Raw genomic sequence first — 21,219 nt, 5'->3', positions numbered from 1 at the left:
GACCGGATGCCATGATTTTCGTTTTCTAAATGTTGAGCTTTAAGCCAACTTTTTCACTCTCCTCTTTCACTTTTATCAAGAGGCTTTTTAGTTCCTCTTCATTTTCTGCCATAAGGGTGGTGTCATCTGCATATCTGAGGTGACTGATATTTCTCCTGGCAATCTTGATTCCAGCTTGTGTTTCTTCCAGCTCAGCACATGATGTACTCTGCATATAAGTTAAATAAACAGGGTGACAATAAACAGCCTTGACATACTCCTTTTCCTATTTGGAACCAGTCTGTTGTTCCATGTCCAGTTCTAACTGTTGCTTTCTGACCTGCATACAGATTTCTCAAGAGGCAGGTTAGGTGGTCTGGTATTCCCATCTCTTTCAGAATTTTCCACAGTTTATTGTCATCCACACAGACAAAGGCTGTGGCATAGTCAATAAAGCAGAAATAGATGTTTTTCTGGAACTCTCTTGCTTTTTCCATGATCCAGCGGATGTTGACAATTTGATCTCTGGTTCCTCTGCCTTTTCTAAAACCAGCTTGAACATCAGGGAGTTCACGGTTCACATATTGCTGAAGCCTGGCTTGGAGAATTTTGAGCATTACTTTACCAGTGCGTGAGATGAGTGCAATTGTGCGGTAGTTTGAGCATTCTTTGGCATTGCCTTTCTTTGGGATTGGAATGAAAACTGACCTTTTCTAGTCCTGTGGCCACTGCTGAGTTTTCCAAATTTGCTGGCATATAGAGTGCAGCACTTTCACAGCATCATCTTTCAGGATTTGAAAGAGCTCAACTGAAATTCTATCACCTCCACTAGCTTTGCTTGTAGTGATGCTTCCTAAGGCCCACTTGACTTCACATTCCAGGATGTCTGGCTCTAGGTGAGTGATCACACCATCATGATTATCTGGGTGGTGAAGATCTTTTTTGTACAGTTCTTCTGATTGTAATATTAGTCAAATTGGTTATTGAGAGCTGTTCTTCACAAACATTGAGGTTTTTTTTTCCCCCTCTGGTAACTTGTTAGTGTAGGGATCAGATTCTCCAATATTTTCCCAAGGTATCAAGCCACTGTAGACCAAAAACCCGGGTTCTCTTTTGACATCTTATTACTTCATTCTTATCATTTGCAGTATCATCATTATCAATGACTAATTATTATCTTAACATAGTGATGGACATTAAAGAAAATGATAAGATAAACTTAAGGTAATGAGATGAAGTGAACTTGTAAATGAAGTGTGTAAGACAGTAGTCAATATATTACATTTATTAAGTGCTTGATATGTGGCAGGCAATGTCCTAAGAGCTTTTAGTATTTTAATAGTATATAAGGCAGAGATTGTTTCTGGATTTTTCAAATGAAATCTAGGCAAAGACAGGATGTACCCCAAATTACACAGCTAGATGTTATGATTTTATTCCAGACAGACTGGCTCCAGAGTAAATGTTCTTAACCATTATACCACAATGACTTCTAATAAAGAGAATTATATTAGAAAGATTATATTTGCTCCCCCATTTCTATATTTTTGAATATTTTCACTGTGATATAAATTATTGCTTCTGATTTTTTTTTCTTGAATCAAAGAATGAAATGGTAAAAGGGAACATTAGCCATAAACCAATGACTAAAGCAGAAAAGCAAGATTTTAAAGATAAGTAGTTAGTGATATGCAAGGAAAGGGAACTGGTTCATTCCCCAGTCTGTTGTCATGAGAAGAAATCTAACATTTTGGGATATGGTGAAGGATGATGTCAGAGCGAGAGATGTTGGAGTCAGATGCCACTCTCACTTTTTAAAATTTGGGGCCTGTAGCTTGATTAATGGTTCTTCCAGAACCTGAGATTGCAGAAGAAGTGCAGTGGCCCAGCTGACAGCCACAATTGTTAGAACTAATATGAAACTGGTCAATATAGGCTCATAAACAGTTATATCTGTTTGATGTAACTAATATTATAAAATCTTTTGATTTTTAATGGTATCATGTAGCTCAGACTCATTGTCCTGCCCAAAGTAACAAATTTATCTTTTTTTTATTTTTTATTTTATTGGAGTATAGTTGATTTACAGTGCTGTGTTAGGTTCACAGTTGGCCAAAAAGTTCATTTGGATTTTCCCATAACATGTTATGAAAAACCTGAATGAACATTTTTGGCCAACGTAATATATCTATTCTTTTTCAGATTCTTTATCAATATAGATTATTACAGAATACTGAGTAGAGTTTCCTGTACTATTTAATAGTTCCTTGTTGGTTATCTATTTTATATAGTAGTGTGTGTATGTTAATCCCAGGCTCCTAATTCATTCCTCCCCATCACGTTCCCCTTAAGTTTGTTTTCAGAATCTGTGAGTCTGTTTCCATTTTGTAAATAAGTTCATTTGTGTAATTTTTAAAAATTAGGTTCCACGTATGAGTGATACCATATGGATATCTGCCTTTCTCTCTGGCTTACTTCCCATAGTATGATAATCTCTAAGTCCCTCCATGTTGTTTGCTATAAATGGCATTATTTCTTTCTGTTTTATGGTTGAGTAATATTCTCATCTTTTTTATTCATTCATAGATATATTCTTGGAGGTAGAGGATATAATGAAAAAATGAAAAAATGACGTCAGTAAGAATGTAGTACTTATCATCCTTGTCTATTTCTCTTGATCTCTCCTTCAGAAGGAAGAGAGATTCCTGTTTTATACCTCTGTCTATTGGACATTGCAATTTTATGTTTTTAAACAAATAGTGTTCTTGTTCCTTATGTTTAAAAGTCATTTTTTAAATACTACGCAGCTGTTTGGTCTGTAACAAAGTACCACAGAATGGGTGGCTTATAAACAGCAGAAATTTATTGCTCACAGTTTTGGAGGCTGGAAATTCGCGATCAGGGTGCCAGCCTGATGGGGTCAGGGCCCCCTTCCAGGTGACGTACTTTTTCTTGTATCCTCATATGGTGGAAAGGGCTGGGGAGCTCTGGAATATCTCTTTTGTAAAATCACTCATCCCATTTATAAAAGTTCCACTGCATGGTCTTCTTCAAAGGCCCCGCCTTCTAACACCGTTATACTGAGTATTCGGATTTCAATATACAAATTTTGAGAGGGCACAAACATTCACCATTGCTCCAGCTTTTTTTTTTTTTGTATCAGTGTAATATTTTATATACTAGTATTAAATAAATGATGTTTCCTCACTGATAGAATATGTCCTTCTCTTCCTTCTCTTTTGACACCCCTCCCACCCCCAATTAAAGCAGCTAGTTGTTTTGAGCTCAGTGCCTCATTGGAAGATTGTCACAAGGTCAAAAAGAGCAACCAAAAGTGTCTTCCTGCTTTTGGTCTAAAAAACCCTAAGGTACCTTGGGGAAATATCATAAGTGAAAGTAATTCCTTCCCATGAGTCACCAAAGGGAAAACATCTCTCCCCAAACCTGTACTGAAGATGGAGAGAGAAAATGAGGAAATGAGAGAAGTTATGGGGATGAATAAGAAGATGGCTGGACCTGATAGGGCTCATGCAGCCGAGAAATAGGGCTGTCTCAGGGCAGGGCCCTGTGAGAGGTATTTTCAAGTGTCTGAGGGCTCACTGAGCAAGGAGTCTGTGTCCTCGTCATCCAGAGGACACAGTTGCCTTTCCCATTGAAATCCAGTGGGAACTTTGCTGGGTGATGTCCATCAGGAGTGCTGTTGCCCATCCTGGAGCAAGCCTTTGTTCAAAACCAACCTCTGTCCAGCTACATGGCGTGAATAATTCTCTGTTTCCCCCAGTTTTCATCCATAGGGGAAGAGTGAGTCCTTGAAGACTTAGGTCAGGCTGGGGGATGGAAATCTTGACAGGCACTAGCTCAATGTCTCCAACATCCCATAAGCAGGAGCAGTGTAAAACCCCTACTCTTGTTCACATTTTTAATTGAGGTAGGTATCATACTTTATAGTTATATGACATTTTGGTTATCCTTTCCCCCCCTCTATTCCCTTACTTATTTGGATGTTTCTTTTCAGTCTTTGTCTCCTTCCTTTTCTCTGCACATTTTAAAGTGTTGGTGGTTTTAAAGTTCCCTTTCATTCCTCTTCTCTTTTTATTTTACACAACTTTTAGAGACTGAGCTCATCCACTCTCATGACATTGACTACGACTAACATCGTAGAGATTCCCAATCTGTTCCACGAGCTTAGACCCATTTCTAAGCTCCAAATTTACCTATCAAGGTCCCCAGTAAACATCTACTATTTGATGTACGACAAACATTTCAAATTCAGAATATCTACAATTCAATTCATTGTATTTCCCCACTCCCAACTTTCTTCCCAACTTCTTTTTGTATTTTAAAGAATATCACCACCATTCTCCTCTCTTACAGATTTGAAATCTGTCTGTCATCCTTTTGGTCCCCCCCCACCCCCCCCGCCTCCAACCTCCGATCCTTGCATCGAAATGACTTTCTAAATCAAATCTTTTTGAGTGTATAGAATTCTGGCCCTCATTTTTCTTGTATGGATTACTGCCATAAACTCTGTACAGGGCTCTCTGCTTCTATTCTGCTAAATTCTAAGAAATGCAAATATGTTTATGCTACTTCTCCATATAGCCTTTGGGATAAAGTCTGAAATCTAGTAAGGCCTGCAAGGACCACTCTGAGGTCAGGGATTAGGTCGGTCTTGCTGAGACGAAGAGGATAGATTTGTTTAGCCATGAGCTGGCCTAGGAGCTCAGGATTTCCGTCTCTGTTTGGACCTCAGTGTGGTATATGAGAGCAGATTGCTGGCTTCCTTTAGGCATAAGTTCTGTTCTTCAGCTTTGTTGGGCATCTTTGGAAATATCAGAAATGGCATTCAGTGCTACAGTAGTTTTATGTAAAAGAGAATATTTTCAAAGCATAATATGCTTTAATCGTTTGTAATTTGCTGTACTTGAAAATATTCATTTGTTTCAAGGGATGCTTGCTGTGTGGGATTACACACATTACATCAAAAGTACAAAGAAAAAGGGTTGCTATCACCTAATATTCAAAATAAGACTTTAAGCAAGATGATATATTAGATCAGTTTTTGTAGAACAGAATTGTAAAACTACCTCAGAATATAAAAAAAAGAACTTAGAGAACTCAGACTTTAATGTTTCTTCCATAAGTGTAAAAAAGATTTCCTTTTATCTATGACCTGTATGACGAAACTTGTTCCCTCAGAATTTACTTTTCCTCCTAGACATGGTCTAGATTACAGTTCTCAGCTTCTCTGGCCTTATGGCAGAAAGTGAAGAAGAACTAAAAAGCCTCTTGATGAAAGTGAAAGAGGAGAGTGAAAAAGTTGGCTTAAAGCTCAGCATTCAGAAAACGAAGCTCATGGCATCCGATCCCATCACTTCATGGGAAATAGATGGGGAAACGGTGGAAACAGTGTCAGACTTTATTTTTTGGGGCTCCAAAATCACTGCAGATGGTGACTGCAGCCATGAAATTAAAAGACACTTACTCCTTGGAAGAAAAGTTATCACCAACCTAGATAGCATATTCAAAAGCAGAGATATTACTTTGCCGACTAAGGTCTGTCTTGTCAAGGCTATGGTGTTTCCAGTAGTCATGTATGGATGTGAGAGTTGGACTGTGAAGAAGGCTGAGTGCTGAAGAATTGATGCTTTTGAACTGTGGTGTTGGAGAAGATGCTGGAGAGTCCCTTGGACTGCAAGGAGATCCACCAGTCCATTCTGAAGGAGATCAGCCCTGGGATTTCCTTGGAAGGAATGTTTGGCCACCTCATGCGAAGAGTTGACTGATTGGAAAAGACTCTGATGCTTGGAGGGATTGGGGGCAGGAGGAGAAGGGGCCGACAGAGGATGAGATGGTTGGATGGCATCACCGACCCGATGGACATGAGTCTGAGTGAACTCCGGGAGTTGGTGATGGACAGGGAGGCCTGGCGTGCTGTGATTCATGGGGTCGAAAAGAGTCAGACATGACTGAGCGACTGACCTGAACTGTGTTACTGAGTTCTGGTCAGTGGAACATGAGTAGAGGCGATTTGTGTCATCATCACAACCTTAAGTGTTTCCTAGCAGTCTCATAGGTAGGATTGCTCAAGGGCTAAGAGAAACTCAGAACTGCATAATGGAAAAGACTTTGTCCCTGTAGGACCATATAGAAAGGTATCTGACCAGCAACACGCGCACTGAACTGTGACAGTGTAACTGAGATATGCACTTTTCTTCATGTTAAGTCATAAATATTACAAGGTGTATCTGTTTCAGTAGTTTGTGTTCTCCTAACTACTACAAAGATAGGATTTTCAAAGCTCTTACTAGGTCCAAGAGATTGTGAAAAGGAGGAAGGGAGGAAAGACAAAGAAGAAGATAGTGAGATTGCCAGGTAGTGAGTTCCCTTCATCTCTCTCCAGGCTTTGGCTTGGATGTAGAGGTGTGGTGTGTTAGAGAAGCTAAGGAAACACCAACTGCCTAACGGCTTTTGCTTTTTCTAACATGTGGAACTCAGGAAAGAGATGCCTCATAGACATCTCCACACCAAGCTATAACTGCAGCAGAATGTACTCTAAAGCTCTACAAAGTTGGGCTGGCAAAATTCCAGAACTTATCTTTCCTAAGTCACTCTCAGTTCCTAAATTGTGACTGTAAATATTTTCTCATCCCCTTGAAGAGGAATACAGAATTCCTCTTGCTGGAGAGCAGGCAATGTGTTGGAGGAGTGTCGGAATGGAGAAAGGGGTGAAGTGGCCTGAGAAAAGGGTTACAGACAGAGCTAGATGTGTGTGTGTGTGTGTGTGTGTGTGTGTGTGTGGTCTGTGACACTAGAGAAGGCAGAGATGGAACTGAATCCTCCCATCAAGGAGGGATATTGAATCATCCCCACTATACACACCAACCCGTAAGTTACATCAGTGTCCCAGGGTCATCCTTAAACTCAGGAGGGTACTCTGTCAGATGGTGGATAATGCTCCTGATGTGGAGACAGAAGCAAGGGTCAGAAGACCTTTCTGCCTCTGCTATCTGGAGATAACATGAGCCACACACAACCCTGTTTTCTGTATTCTGTATATCATTTTAGGGATGAAATATCTGAAGGATTTAAGAGTGAGTTATCCGAAATAGATTTTAAAAAAGTTGGATAGGGGAAATGAAATTCTGGTAGATTGTATGTTTAAAATGAATGGAAATAGTGTGAAACAGAAAAAATAAAATATTATAAATCGATAATTTTAAACTGTCACTACTTAGCTGGGCTTCCTGGTGGCTCAGCAGTAAGGAATCTGCCTATCAATGCAGAAGACGTGGGTTCGATCCCTGGGTCAGGAAGAACCCCTGGAGAAGGGAATAGCAACCCACTGCAGTATTCTTGCCTGGAGAATTCCATGGAGAGAGGAGCCTGACGGGCAATGGTCCACAGGGTCACAAATAGTCAGACACAACTGAGTGACTAACACTTTCACTTTCAATACTTAGCAGGATGTTTGTCCAAAAGAAAGATTAGGCATGTTTCAAAGATAAAGGGAACCAAGTAGTATTTGCATATGAGAGTCCCTTAGGTATGGTAGCATCATCTGCCCTCTGTTTTTTTGTTTTTTAATAAAATCATCTCTTCAGTTCAGTTGCTCAGTCGTGTCCGACTCTTTGCGATCCCATGAGTTGCAGCACGCCAGGCGCTCCCTGTCCATTACTGACTCCCGGAGTTTACTCAGACTCATGTCTGTCAAGTCGGTGATGCCATCCAACCATCTCATCCTCTGTCATCCCCTTCTTCTCCTGCCCCCAATCCCTCCCAGCATCAGAGTCTTTTCCAATCAGTCAACTCTTTGCATCAGGTGGCCAAAGTATTGGAGTTTCAGCTTCAGCATCAGTCCTTCCAATGAACACCCAGGACTGATCTCCTTTAGGATGAACTGGTTGCATCTCCTTGCAGTCCAAGGGACTCTCAAGAGTCTTCTCCAACACCACAGAACAAAAGCATCAGTTCTTCGGCGCTCAGCTTTCTTTATAGCCCAACTCTCACATCCATACCTGACCACTGGGAAAACCATAGCCTTGACTAGATGGACCTTTATTGGCAAAGCAATGTCTCTGCTTTTGAATATGCTATCTAGGTTGGTCATAACTTTTCTTCCAAGGAGTAAGTGTCTTTTAATTTCATGGCTGCAATCACCATCTGCAGTGATTTTGGAGCACCCCCCACCCACCCCCAAAAAAGTCTGACACTGTTTCCACTGTTTCCCCATCTATTTCCCATGAAGTGATGGGACCAGATGCCATGATCTTCATTTTCTGAATGTTGAGCTTTAAGCCAACTTTTTCACTCTCCTCTTTCACTTTCATCAAGAGGCTTTTTAGCTCCTCTTCACTTTCTGCCATAAGGGTGGTGTCATCTGCATATCTGAAGTTATTGATATTTCGCCCAGCAATCTTGATTCCAGTTTGTGCTTCCTCCAGCCCAGCTTTTCTCATGATGTACTCTGCATATAAGTTAAATAAGCAGGGTGACAATATACAGGCTTGACATGCTCCCTTTCCTATTTGGAACCAGTGTGTTGTTCCATGTCCAGTTCTAACTGTTGCTTCCTAACCTGCATATAGGTTTCTCAAGAGGCAGGTCAGGTAGTCTGGTATTCCCATCTCTTTCAGAATTTTCCACAGTTTATTGTGATCCACACAGTCAAAGGCTTTGGCATAGTCAATAAAGCAGAAATAGATGTTTTTCTGGAACTCTCTTGCTTTACTGTAAAGCAAAGTTCTTTTTTCTATTTACTTGTCCTCTTGTTCCACTCTCACACCTCATCTCAAATTATCTTTTTTGCTTCGCCTTCTCCACACCCCCATATCTTTTGCTCTAAAGGAGAAAGAAGTTTTTCTGTTTTATTCAGAAGCTCACTTTGGCCTTTGCTCTAAGCCCCAATTTGCCCGAGATATGATTTTCCTTATCTTCTGCCATTTATGAAGACAGGAAAACTCTTACCATTAAAGTGTCTTATAAGTTTCCAGGCAGAGGAGAGGGTTATGGAGTTTTAACAGAAGTCATTTCTTGGACATCTCTGAACCAAGTGATGCCTTGTGGTATCTCTTTGTTTTGTTGCTTCTACCAGTTGAACTTTTTTGCATTGATAACAAGTAGTTGAATTTAACTTAAATTTGGATCCCTAATTCTTTGCTTAGAATGTCTGCAAAAAGATATCTTTGCGCTGCAGCCCTGAAATGAATATAAATTCTGTACATAGAAGATTGCCTGTCATGTACTCTAGGAGAGTGTCGAAGTGTCGAGAATGCCAAGTCTCTTGTAACAGATCACAGGCTTTCCAAAACAGGGAACAATTCATGTGGCTAATTTCTTTTCCACATAGGACCATTTTTCAGTATTAGAATATCAATCTGTGAAAAGTTTCTGGCTAACTTTTAAGAGAAGCTATTTGGCCTGTAGTAATATGTAATGTAACAATGGAAAAACAAAATGTCGAATTTAACTGAATAAGACATGCAGAGGAAGAAATCCTCATATAATTTGATGTGACTTGAAATTTGCTGATAAACTTTTAGAAAGTCAAAACCATAGGTACCAGTGACAGCTATCTTTAACCCACCTCCAAATGACTGAAAGTGACTTATTAGAGATGAACACCAGATCCTCTAGACTCTCACAGGCAAATATTGTGAAGAAAGTTTAGGTAGAATTCTGGTTTAGGTATTAAAAAGAGAAAGCTTAGATTAATAGATGAATGATATTTTTTAGTTAGTTTTAAAACAAATTAGTACATTTATTGTAGTGCCTACATTTTTAACTTGAAACGTCTTGATATGAAAGTGAAAGTCACTCCGTTGTGTCGGACTCTTTGCGACCCCATGGACTATACAGGGGTCCAGGCCAGAATACTGGAGTGGGTAGCTTTTCCCTTCTCCAGGGAATCTTCCCAACCCAGGGATCACACCCAGGTCTCCCGCATTGCGGGTGGATTCTTTACCAGCTGAACCATAAGGGAAGCCCAAGAATACTGGAGTGGGTAGCCTATCCCTTCTCCAGGGGATCTTCTCAACCCAGGAATTGAACTAGGGTCTCCTGCATTGCAGGTGGATTCTTTACCAACTGAGCTATGAGGGAAGCCTGAAATGCCTTACAGTGTGTCTTATAATCAGTGGCCTCTTAGACTAAAGAAATTGTGGAAGTTATAGTGCTCCCCCTCTTTCATGCTCTTGTCTCTGCCATCCAGTTGATCTCTGGAAACGCACTACCTGCCATACAATCCAGTTCCCCTAAACAGTTTCCTGCCCTATAAATATAACATGCTGTCTCAACTTTTATACCTGTGGCACGTCCTCTTTTTGGCGTTGTTTGTTCAGTCACTCAGTTGTGATCGACTCTTTGGGACCCCATGGATGCTACACAGCAGGTTTCCCTGTCTAGCACTATCTCCCAGAGCTTGCTTAGATTCATGTCCATTGAGTCGATGGTACCATCCAACCATCTCATCTCCTGTCACCCCCTTCTCCTCCTTCCCTCAATCTTTCCCAGCATCAGGGTCCTTTCCAATGAGTTGCTACTGTGCATCAGGTGACCACAGCATTGGAGCTTCAGCTTCAGCATCAGTCCTTCCAATGAATATTCAGGGTTGATTTCCTTCAGGATTGACCTGCTGTGTTCTTTAGTCATTGAATGCAGTTTTCCTGGCATATTGCTCGGTAGTTTAAGACTCAGCTCTGGCGTCACTTCTCTAAAAAATTTTCCCTGACTGTGTACCGCCTCCATATTGTACTCTGTGCTTATCTCTGGCACTGCACTTAGAGTGCAAATCTTATATTTTTACTCATATCAATTCAACAACACACAAACAAAAGCAAACATATTTTTCATGCAGCATGGCCCCTAAATGGAAGCCAAATTCTTCATCTGGTGCTTCACTGAAGAATCTCTCATCTGTTTCTGTACTGGGGGTGTGTGATCGCACTGTGTGATGGGTTTACTGAGTTATTGCAGTTTGTTGTATAGAGTTGCTGGGCTCAATTTGCAAAAAGCAGAACTCATTCTACATATTTTAAGCAGGATAAACTATAATTCAAGGAATCCGGCTCATACATATTCATCAGAGTGCTGGAGACCATTGCTGAATTTTTCAGAAAAAATTCCAGAATAATGCTACCTGGCCTGTCAGGAGTGCCGCTGACTCTCTCAGAGCAGGCATATGGAATTAGGAGTGACCTGTTGAATTCAAAGAATACAGTGCTGTACCTGCTGCTGTTCAGGGGTCAGGAAGCCAGTGCTATCCCAACCGCCCCTACCTCTGGACCCCCATAGAGCTTGATATGGGCACTGGGACATAGCTGCGGAAAACCCAGATACCCCAGGACTGTGCCCCTGAGTAGGAGGAAGACTGGCTGGTGTTCACTTGCGGATTCAACCTCATGCAAATAATTGAAGGACTTAACCAGTTTGCACTGGGAACCTGATGGCAAGGGACTCTGGACCAAGTAGTTTTATATATTCTACTGGTGCAGGTCAGTGGGGTGCTCTAGGAAGCTGAACTGAATGCTTATACCTAATTCCCTACATCTGCCTTAACCAGGTGTGCTATGTATCTCAAGCAAGGTAGAGACCTTTCTTGGGTAACTTTGTTTATACATTAAAACCAACATCTCACATAACTGTAAATCCATAATCTGTTCTAAGACAATGGCCTCTTTGTCTTAGAAGTAGACTTTCAGCTCTGAACAGTGACCGTGCTCTACTCATCTTTGGAACACAGTGGCCAGTACTGTGACTTGGAAGGAATATATGCATCAATTAACTGGTGAATAATAAAAAACAAAACCAAAAACCAAACCCTGTGTCCCTTGTGTCTTTTTTTGATTCAGCCAGTAGTTCCTCTGACTTTTTCTTTACCGTCTGAGCCACCAGGGAAGCCCCCTTTGACTTTTTCTAATCCAGTGGTTCTCAATCAGGGGCAATTTTGCCTTTCCCGGGGGACATTTGGAGATGTCTAGAGACATTTTTGAGTATAACTATTTTCAGGGGGGAGTGCCGTTAGCATCCATTGGGTAGAGACAGGCTTGCTGCTAAATATCCTATAATGCATAGGACAGACCCTGAAACAAAGGATTATTCAGCACAAAATGTCAATAGTGCTGGGGTTGAGAAATCTGCTCTAATTACTTTTCTCATTCTGTCTGCCACAATATTCTTATGTCAATAGATCAGAACCCTTGAGAATTTGGACTTTCTCAAAATTTAAATCCTCATCTGTCTTTTTCCTTTTTGGCAGGGGTTTCCCCCCGTCGTCTCTCATTCCATGTTAATCATTCTGTCCCCACATGTATTAATAATGGACCTCAGGGACACAGACTGGCCTTTAAGCTCTTACAATAGAATGTTTCTAGAGGGAAATTTTTGGAGTGTCTTTCTTCAACTTCTTAATTTTATAGCTTTAGATTTTGAATTAAAAGTTCATTCAACTTAGAAAATATCTTTAAAAAGTGGGAGATTTTATTCTAAAATATGTAGAACTTCAATGGTCAATATATCAATTTTACTGAATTAGTTGATTTTTTAGTTTACTCTTTCCTCTTTACAATTATCTGTCCAGTAGTCTTTAAGAGCAATGAAATCTTGCTCCCAAAATGAACTTCCTAGAAAAATTCAGTACTTCTTTTAGTTTATAGAAATATATCTCTTTTTATAATTAAGCACTTCTGGAAGTGTAAATATATCACAATTAGATAACGTAATTAAATGCTTATAAATAAAACATAAGTACTTAGTCATAATTAAAGTCATATATGTCTATAATCAGAACAGGGAGTGAATAAAGGTCTTTTTTTTTTTTAGGTTTTTAAAAAATATATAAATTTGTTTATTTTAATTGGAGGCTAATTACTTTACAATATTATATTGGTTTTGCCATACATTGACATGAATCTGCCACGGGTGTACATGTGTTCCCCATCCTGAATCCCCCCTCCCACTTCCCTCCCCATACCATCCCTCTGGGTCATCCCAGTGCACCAGCCCTGAGCATCCTGTATCCTGCATTGAACCTGGACTGGCAATTTGTTTCACATATGATATTATACATGTTTCAATGCCATTCTCCCAAATCATCCCACCCTCGCCCTCTCGCACAGAGTCCAAAAGACTGTTCTATACATCTGTGTCTCTTTTTGCTGTCTCGCATACAGGGTTATCATTACCATCTTTCTAAATTCCATATATATCCATTAGTATACTGTATTGGTGTTTTTCTTTCTGGCTTACTTCACTTTGTATAATAGGCTCCAGTTTCATCCACCTCATTAGAACTGATTCAAATGTATTCTTTTTAATGGCTGAGTAATACTCCATTGTGTATATGTACCACAGCTTTTCAGTAAAGGTCTTAAAGCCTGAACTAAATGAAACTCAGCTTAAGCATCCAACTCTTACTGAGCACCTACTATTCCCTTCTGCTTACCATTGAGAATACATTAGTGAGCATATTATATCCAGTCCTTACCCTCATGGAGCTTTCATTATTTAGTTAGGATCTCTCTCTACTAGATAATCACACAAGTAGGATTTAATTACTGTGGTGAAAATTCTATAACTAAAAATCACAAGATGGTATGAAAGTAAATAGGGAATCTGACAGTATTTAGAAGTTAATCAGAAGAGTTCCTTAAGAAAATAGTGATTCAATTCATACCTGAAAGATGAGTAAGAGTTGGCTATGCACAATCTGAAAGATGAGTAAGAGTTGGCTATGCACAATCTGGAGGAAACAATATTCCTAGCAGATGCATCTATAATGTCTTGAGGCAAAAAAAGAGTTTGTTCAGAGAAAACAGAGAAGGATTTTGGATGCAATATGCAGAACTGGGAAGCCATGAGATGGTTTTTGTAGAGGAATGATTTAATCAGATTTACATTTTAAATGGGCTTCCCTTGTGGCTCAGCTGGTAAAGAATCTGCCTGCAATGCAGGAGACCTGAGTTCGATCCCTGGGTTGGGAAGATCCCCCAGAGAAGGGAAAGGCTACCTACTCCAGTATTCTGACCTGGAGAATTCCATGTAGTGTAGTCCATGGGGTCGCAAAGAATTGGACATGACTGAACTACTTTCACTTTTCACATTTTAAATAATTGCTGTGATTGCTACGTGAAAAATGGAGTTGGGACAGGAAAAGTATGTTAGAGGAAACTAGTGAGAGGGTGATGTGGGTAGCCAGGTGAGAGATGATGGTGACTTCAATTGGAAGGCACATCGATTTGGGGGCAAAGGCAACTGAATTTGTGATTGTTTTTGGTGGGGGCAGAAATGGAGTGGAGTGTGGTTAGGGGAGAATCATTGAAGGAGAGGAAGTGTTAGTAATGGTTCACAGATTTCTGGCTAGAGAGTCTGGGAGGATGCTGGTATCATTTACCATGATAGGTAACGCCAGAGGAGAAACAGTTTGGGGCAAAGTGGTTAGAGATGATTAATTTATTTGGAGAGCATGCTCTGTTTGAGATTCTTATAATACATTCAAGTGTCTCAACTAGAGATAATTTAAACATTTGGACCAATGAGTCTGTAACTCAGAAGAGCAACCTGGGCTGGAGATAGGTTTTAAATACTATTGCCTATAGATGGTGTTTGAAGATACAGGAATAGCTGAGATCACTTTGGGAAAGAATTGAAGAGGGACAAAGACTGAGCCCCGAGGAAGTTCTACACAGAAAGATGGGTAGAAAGGGAAACATCAGCAAAGCAGGCTGATAATGAGTCAGAAGAAAAACTAAGGAAGTGTGGGGACATGGAAAGATGCAAGGCAAGGAAAGAGACGGTTACTAGAGGGAGGAGTGGAATCCTGTGTACTACAGAGGAAGCTAGGAGTTTAAATAGGGAAGATGTGAACATTTTCCTTGACTTGGAAACATGTAAGTCATGGGTGGCTTAATGCTAGAATCTAGGCAATAAGAACAGAAGCCAGGTCTATGGCCATACCACCCTGAACGCACTTGATATTGTCTGATCTCGGAAGCTAAACAGGGTAGGCCCTGGTGAGTACTTGGTTGGGAAGAAAGAAGCCAGACTAGAATGGATTCAGAATAGTAGTGGAAATTGAAGCTATAGCTATATATTTTATAACTGGGAGACTAAATAAGGTTTTAGTTGGAAATTTGTAGTCTAGTAAAATTTATTTTTGTTTTTTAAGATAGGAGAGACACTTTAACAAGTGGTGCTGGGAAAACTGGTCAACCAAGTGTAAAGGAATGAAACTAGAACACTTTCTAACACCATACAAAAAAAAATAAACTCAAAATGGATTGAAGATCTAAATGGAAGACCAGAAACTATAAAACTCTTAGAGGAAAACCTAGGCAGAACACTCTGTGACATAATCACAGCAAGATCTTCTATGACCCACCTCCCAGAGTAATGGAAATAAAAACAAAATAAATGAATGAGATCTAATTAAACTTAAAAGCTTTTGCACAACAAAGGAAACTATGGTGGTGGTGGTGGTTTAGTCTCTAAGTCATATCCAACTCTTGCAATCCCATGGACTGTAACCTTCCAGACTCCTTGTCTGTGGTTTTCTCCAGGTGAGAATACTGGAGTGGGTTGCCATTTCCTTCTCCAGGAAGGAAACTATAAGCAAGGTGAAAAGACAGCCTTCAGAATGGGAGAAAATAATAGTGGATGAAGCAACTGACAAAGAATTAGTCTCAAAAACATGCAAGCAGCTCATGCAGCTCAATAACAGAAAAATGAACAACCCAGTCAAAAAGTGGGCCAAAGAACTAAATAGACATTTCTCCAAAGACATATAGATGGCTAAAAAACACATGAAAGAATGCTCAACATCACTCATTATTAGAGAAATACAAATCAAAACCATAATGAGGTACCATCTCACACCAGTCAGAATGGCTGCCATCAAAAAGTCTACAAAAAAATGCTGGAGAGGGTGTGGAGAAAAGGGAACCCTCTTACACTGTTGGTGGGGATGCAAACTAGTACAGCCACTATGGAGAACAGTGTGGAGATTCCTTAAGAAACTGGAAATAGAACTGCCATGTGACCCAGCAATCCCACTGCTGGGCATACACACCAAGGAAACCAGAAGCAAAAGAGACACACGTTCTTCACTGTTCATTGCAGCGCTGTTACAATAGCGAGGACATTGAAGCAACCTAGATGTTGATCAGCAGATGAATGGTTAAGGAAGTTGTGGTATATAAACACAATGGAACATTACTCAGCTAAAAACAATGCATTTGAGTCAGTTCTAATGAGGTGGATGAAACTGGAGCCTATTATACAGAGTGAAGTAAGTCAGAAAGAGAAACACCAATATACTATATTAATGCATATATATGGAATTTAGAAAGACGATAACGACGATCCTGTATGCAAGGCAGCAGAAGAGACACAGATGTAAAGAACAGACTATTGGACTATGTGGGAGAAGTTGAGGGTGGGATGGTTTGAGAGAATAGCACTGAAACATGTATATTACCATGTGTGAAATAGAAGACCAGTGCAAGTTCGATGCATGAAGCAGGGCACTCAAAGCCAGTGCTCTGGGAGGGGGAGGGGGTGGGGAGGGAACGGGGAGGGGAGTTCAGGATGGGGGGCTCATGTGCTCTTGTGGCTGATCTGTGCTGATGTGTGGCAGGGGCCACTACAGTGTTGTGAAGTGACTGCCCTCCAATTAAAATCAATGAATAAATTTTTTTAAAAAGGTTGGAGAGACAATAGTATGTTTAAATGATTACCAAGGGAGTTCAGTAAAGAAGGAAAGTTTGAAGTTATGTAAGAGACAACGGATATAATCCAGAGGGGGAAGTTCCTGAGAAAGTGGGAGGAGGTAGGATTCATAGTACAGATGAAGAGATTTCCTATGATGGAAAATACTTCCTATTTAGTTAACAGGAGGAGAGAGATAATAAATGTGAAGTTTAGAATATATAAATGTGATTCCTTTAGAGTGAAATATGACTTAAATCCTGTTAGTGCTCTGAGGTTATTTGCATGTATACCTCCAGAGCTTGAAATTAGCAACCATGCTATTGGGAGATTAAGATGTAATACACTTGTGGATGCCTTCCTACCTGAGGATTACTTAAGAGATAAGGTGCTATAATCTTATTTGAAGTGAATTGATATCTCTGTCACTCCACTGGCATGGAGCCTGGGTACCTACACACGGCAGGTCTCACTTCTCATGCCCACAAGGTGATTTGATAAGTACCCCCAGGCAAACAGCCAAAATAAAAGTTGATGGGCACTGAACAACCGTGTGCTTATAGACTTCATCAGGATTGAATAACACTTCGGGATTCATTTTTCACCCTTGTTTTGGACAGCATAGGAATAAAAAGATTTGCTAGACTCCTAAGATGCAGAGGCACCTTTGGCGTGATAGTGGCAGTGGTAATGTGTCGGTAAGAATTGTATTTGACTGCAAGAGACAAAAAATTCAACTGCGTTGGCCTAAACAATATGGGTTCATGTCATATGATAATCAGTTCTTTGATACAGATTTCTGGTGTTTCAGGGACAGGACAATGTCAGGGCCAGCATCTTTGTGTTCTCTTGATCTTTCCCCACATTCAGGTATGAGTGCTGACGTCCAGCCATTGTTTCTGCTTTCAAAGCAAGAAGAAGTAGGAACTTGGAAGTGCTTACTAGTTGCATGTGTCCCTCTTTATCAAGGAAGAAAAATTCCCCAGAAATCCCTCCAGCAGATCTCTGCTTACATCTGGGGCCAGAGGGTAAAGGAAGCTGACAAAGCATATTCTTGACTATGTAGCCTCTTTGGTGGAGGCATCATGGTGGAAAAGAGTGGGAAATAACTTGGGTAGTCCAATCCGCAATGTCTATCACTTGGCAATAGGGGACTAAGGAAGCACTCCAGGAGGAGTAGAAGTGGCAAGTCATGGCCTGGGCCAAAGCAGAGGAAGTGAGTCACCAAATAGCGGTGGCTCTGAATAGACTGAAAACAGATTGGTGTCTGAGAAAAGAAATCTTTAGGAAGAATGTGGTCTCTAAACCATTCCTTGGGAGCTTCAGGATAGTATCATATCTGTTTTACTCACCAACATATTACCAAGTACTTAGTGTGGTATCTGGTATATAGCAGGCTTTCAGTGACTGTTAAATTATTGCATGAATGAATCCTCTATGACTGTGGTGAGATAAACCCAAGACAATAGTAGGAGGAACCTGGTGCTGCCTCACTTAATTTGGGATGTATTTCAGTGGAGTTGGGGCCAGGCAGATTAAAATCATTGATTTTGACAGACTGAGAGGAGGACATAGCTTCTCTGTTTTCTTTTCCAATGTATGTCCTAGAAAGGAGCCTATTTAAGAAAATTGCACAGAATTGAGGAGTTTGGGATTGAGGTGAGTTTCAGGGCTTCTTACCAGCACAGGGACAGCAGGAGAGCACAGTGGGGAAGATGGGTCCAGGGTAACCCAGCCCTGTCATGTCCACACATGTCTTTCTTTAAAGGGTATTCTGCACATTCAATTAACAAGAGACCAGAAGAGTGGCCGGGGGAAATTCACTCCTGATTAAAAATTCCATTTGTCTGTGAGCAGAGCTTATTTTAATAAATTGACAGAGAAATGAATCTGAGGCTGCTAGATCTTTGGTCCATTTAAATGAGTCAGAGTGAATTGAATCTTTCCAATTTTTTCAGTTTTCTTTAGGCTGCTCAGTCATATATTAATAGTATTCTCAAAGTTATAAATACATTGAAATAGATTTTACAATTGTGAAAGTTTAAAACCTATGATTTAAAAAAAACGAAAAAGAGGGAACTCTGCAATCTATCTTCTCTTAGATTCAGGAATTTAAAAAAATCTGAAACTTATATATAATTATCTTCTCCATGTTATTCTTGAATTCCTTTACATTGTTGTTATGATCAAAGTTCTGCAAAACTTGCTTATTCTAAAAGTCATTTTCAGTGGACTGAAAAAAAAAAAACTTCCTATGCCTCCTTAGAAATTAAAAAAATAATTAACTTGTTGGAAGCCATAGAAGAACCAGAATGTTAGAACAAATAAAGAGAAGAAAATTAAATTAGGATCCTTTTTCATATATTTTCTCAGGGTGGAGAGTTCTTTTCTTAATTGAGAGACCGTAGGGAAATAATAAGTAAAAACAACTATGATCTTACAGGTGGTGCTAGTAGTAAAGAATCCAACTGCCAGTGTAAGAGACAGAATCTGAGATGCGGGTTTGATCCCTACATTGCCAGGATCCCCTGAAGTAGGAAGTGGCAACCCACTCCAGTATTCTTGCCTGGAAAATTCCACGGACAGAGGAACCTGGCAGGCTACAGTCCATGGGGTTGCAAAGAGTCAGATATGATTGAGCAAGTTCAGTTCAGTTCAGTTCAGTCGCTCAGTCGTGTCCGACTCTTTGCGACCCCATGAATCGCAGCACGCCAGGTCTCTCTGTCCATCACCATCTCCCAGAGTTCACTCAGACTCACGTCCATCAAGTCTGTGATGCCATCCAGCCATCTCATCCTCAGTCGTCCCCTTCTCCTCCTGCCCTCAATCCCTCCCAGCATCAGAGTCTTTTCCAATGAGTCAACTCTTTGCATGAGGTGGCCAAAGTACTGGAGTTTCAGCTTTAGCATCATTCCTTCCAAAGAAATCCCAGGGCTGATCTCCTTCAGAATGGACTGGTTGGATCTCCTTGCAGTCCAAGGGACTCTCAAGCGTCTTCTCCAACACCATAGTTCAAAAGCATCAATTCTTCGGTGCTCAGCTTTCTTCACAGTCCAACTCTCACATCCATACATGACCACAGGAAAAACCATAGCCTTGACTAGATGGACCTTTGTTGGCAAAGTAATGTCTCTGCTTTTGAATATACTATCTAGGTTGGTCATAACTTTTCTTCCAAGAAGTAAGCGTCTTTTAATTTCATGGCTGCAGCCACCATCTGCCGTGATTTTGGAGCCCAAAAAATTAAAGTCTGACACTGTTTCCACTGTTTCCCCATCTATTTCCCATGAAGTGATGGGACCGGATGCCATGATCTTCATTTTCTGAATGTTGAGCTTTAAGTCAACTTTTTCACTCTCCTCTTTCACTTTCATCAAGAGGCTTTTAAATTCCTCTTCACTTTCTGCCATAAGGGTGGTGTCATCTGCATATCTGAGGTGATTGATATTTCTCCCGGCAATCTTGATCCAGCTTGTGTTTCTTCCAGTCCAGCATTTCTCATGATGTACTCTGCATAGAAGTTAAATAAGCAGGGTGACAATATACAGCCTTGACATACTCCTTTTCCTATTTGGAACCAGTCTGTTGTTCCATGTCCAGTCCTAACTGTTGCTTTCTGACCTGCATACAGATTTCTCAAGAGGCAGGTTAGGTGGTCTGGTATTCCCATCTCTTTCAGAGTTTTCCACAGTTTATTGTGATCCACACAGTCAAAGGCTTTGGCATAGTCAATAAAGCAGAAATAGATGTTTTTCTGGAACTCTCTTGCTTTTTCCATGATCCAGCGGATGTTGACAATTTGATCTCTGGTTCCTCTGCCTTTTCTAAAACCAGCTTGAACATCAGGGAGTTCACGGTTCACGTATTGCTGAAGCCTGGCTTGGAGAATTTTGAGCATTACTTTATTAGCGTGTGAGATGAGTGCAATTGTGCGGTAGTTTGAGCATTCTTTGGCATTGCCTTTTTCTTTGGAATTGGAATGAAAACTGCCTTTTCCAGTCCTGTGGCCACTGCTGAGTTTTCCAAATTTGCTGGCATATTGAGTGCAGCACTTTCACAGCATCATCTTTCAGGATTTGAAACAGCTCCACTGGAATTCCATCACCTCCACTAGCTTTGTTCATAGTGATGCTTTCTAAGGCCCACTTGACTTCACATTCCAAAATGTCTGGCTCTAGATTAGTGATCACATCATCATGATTATCTGGGTCGTGAAGATCTTTTTTATACAGTTCTTCCATGTATTCTTGCCACCTCTTCTTAATATCTTCTGCTTCTGTTAGGTCCAGACCATTTCTGTCCTTTATTGAGCCCATCTTTGCATGAAATGTTCCCTTGGTATCTCTAATTTTCTTAGAAAGATCTCTAGTCTTTCCCATTCTGTTGTTTTCCTCTATTTCTTTGCATTTTTTGCTGAAGAAGGCTTTCTTATCTCTTCTTGCTATTCTTTGAAACTCTGTATTCAGATGCTTATATCTTTCCTTTTCTCCTTTGCTTTTCGCTTCTCTTCTTTTCACAGCTATTTGTAAGGCTTCCCCA

Source organism: Capra hircus, chromosome 1 (assembly GCF_001704415.2).
Source record: "Capra hircus breed San Clemente chromosome 1, ASM170441v1, whole genome shotgun sequence".
Taxonomy (NCBI): domain Eukaryota; kingdom Metazoa; phylum Chordata; class Mammalia; order Artiodactyla; family Bovidae; genus Capra; species Capra hircus.
The sequence above is the reverse complement of the archived record's forward strand: the minus strand, read 5'-3'. Positions refer to the sequence as shown.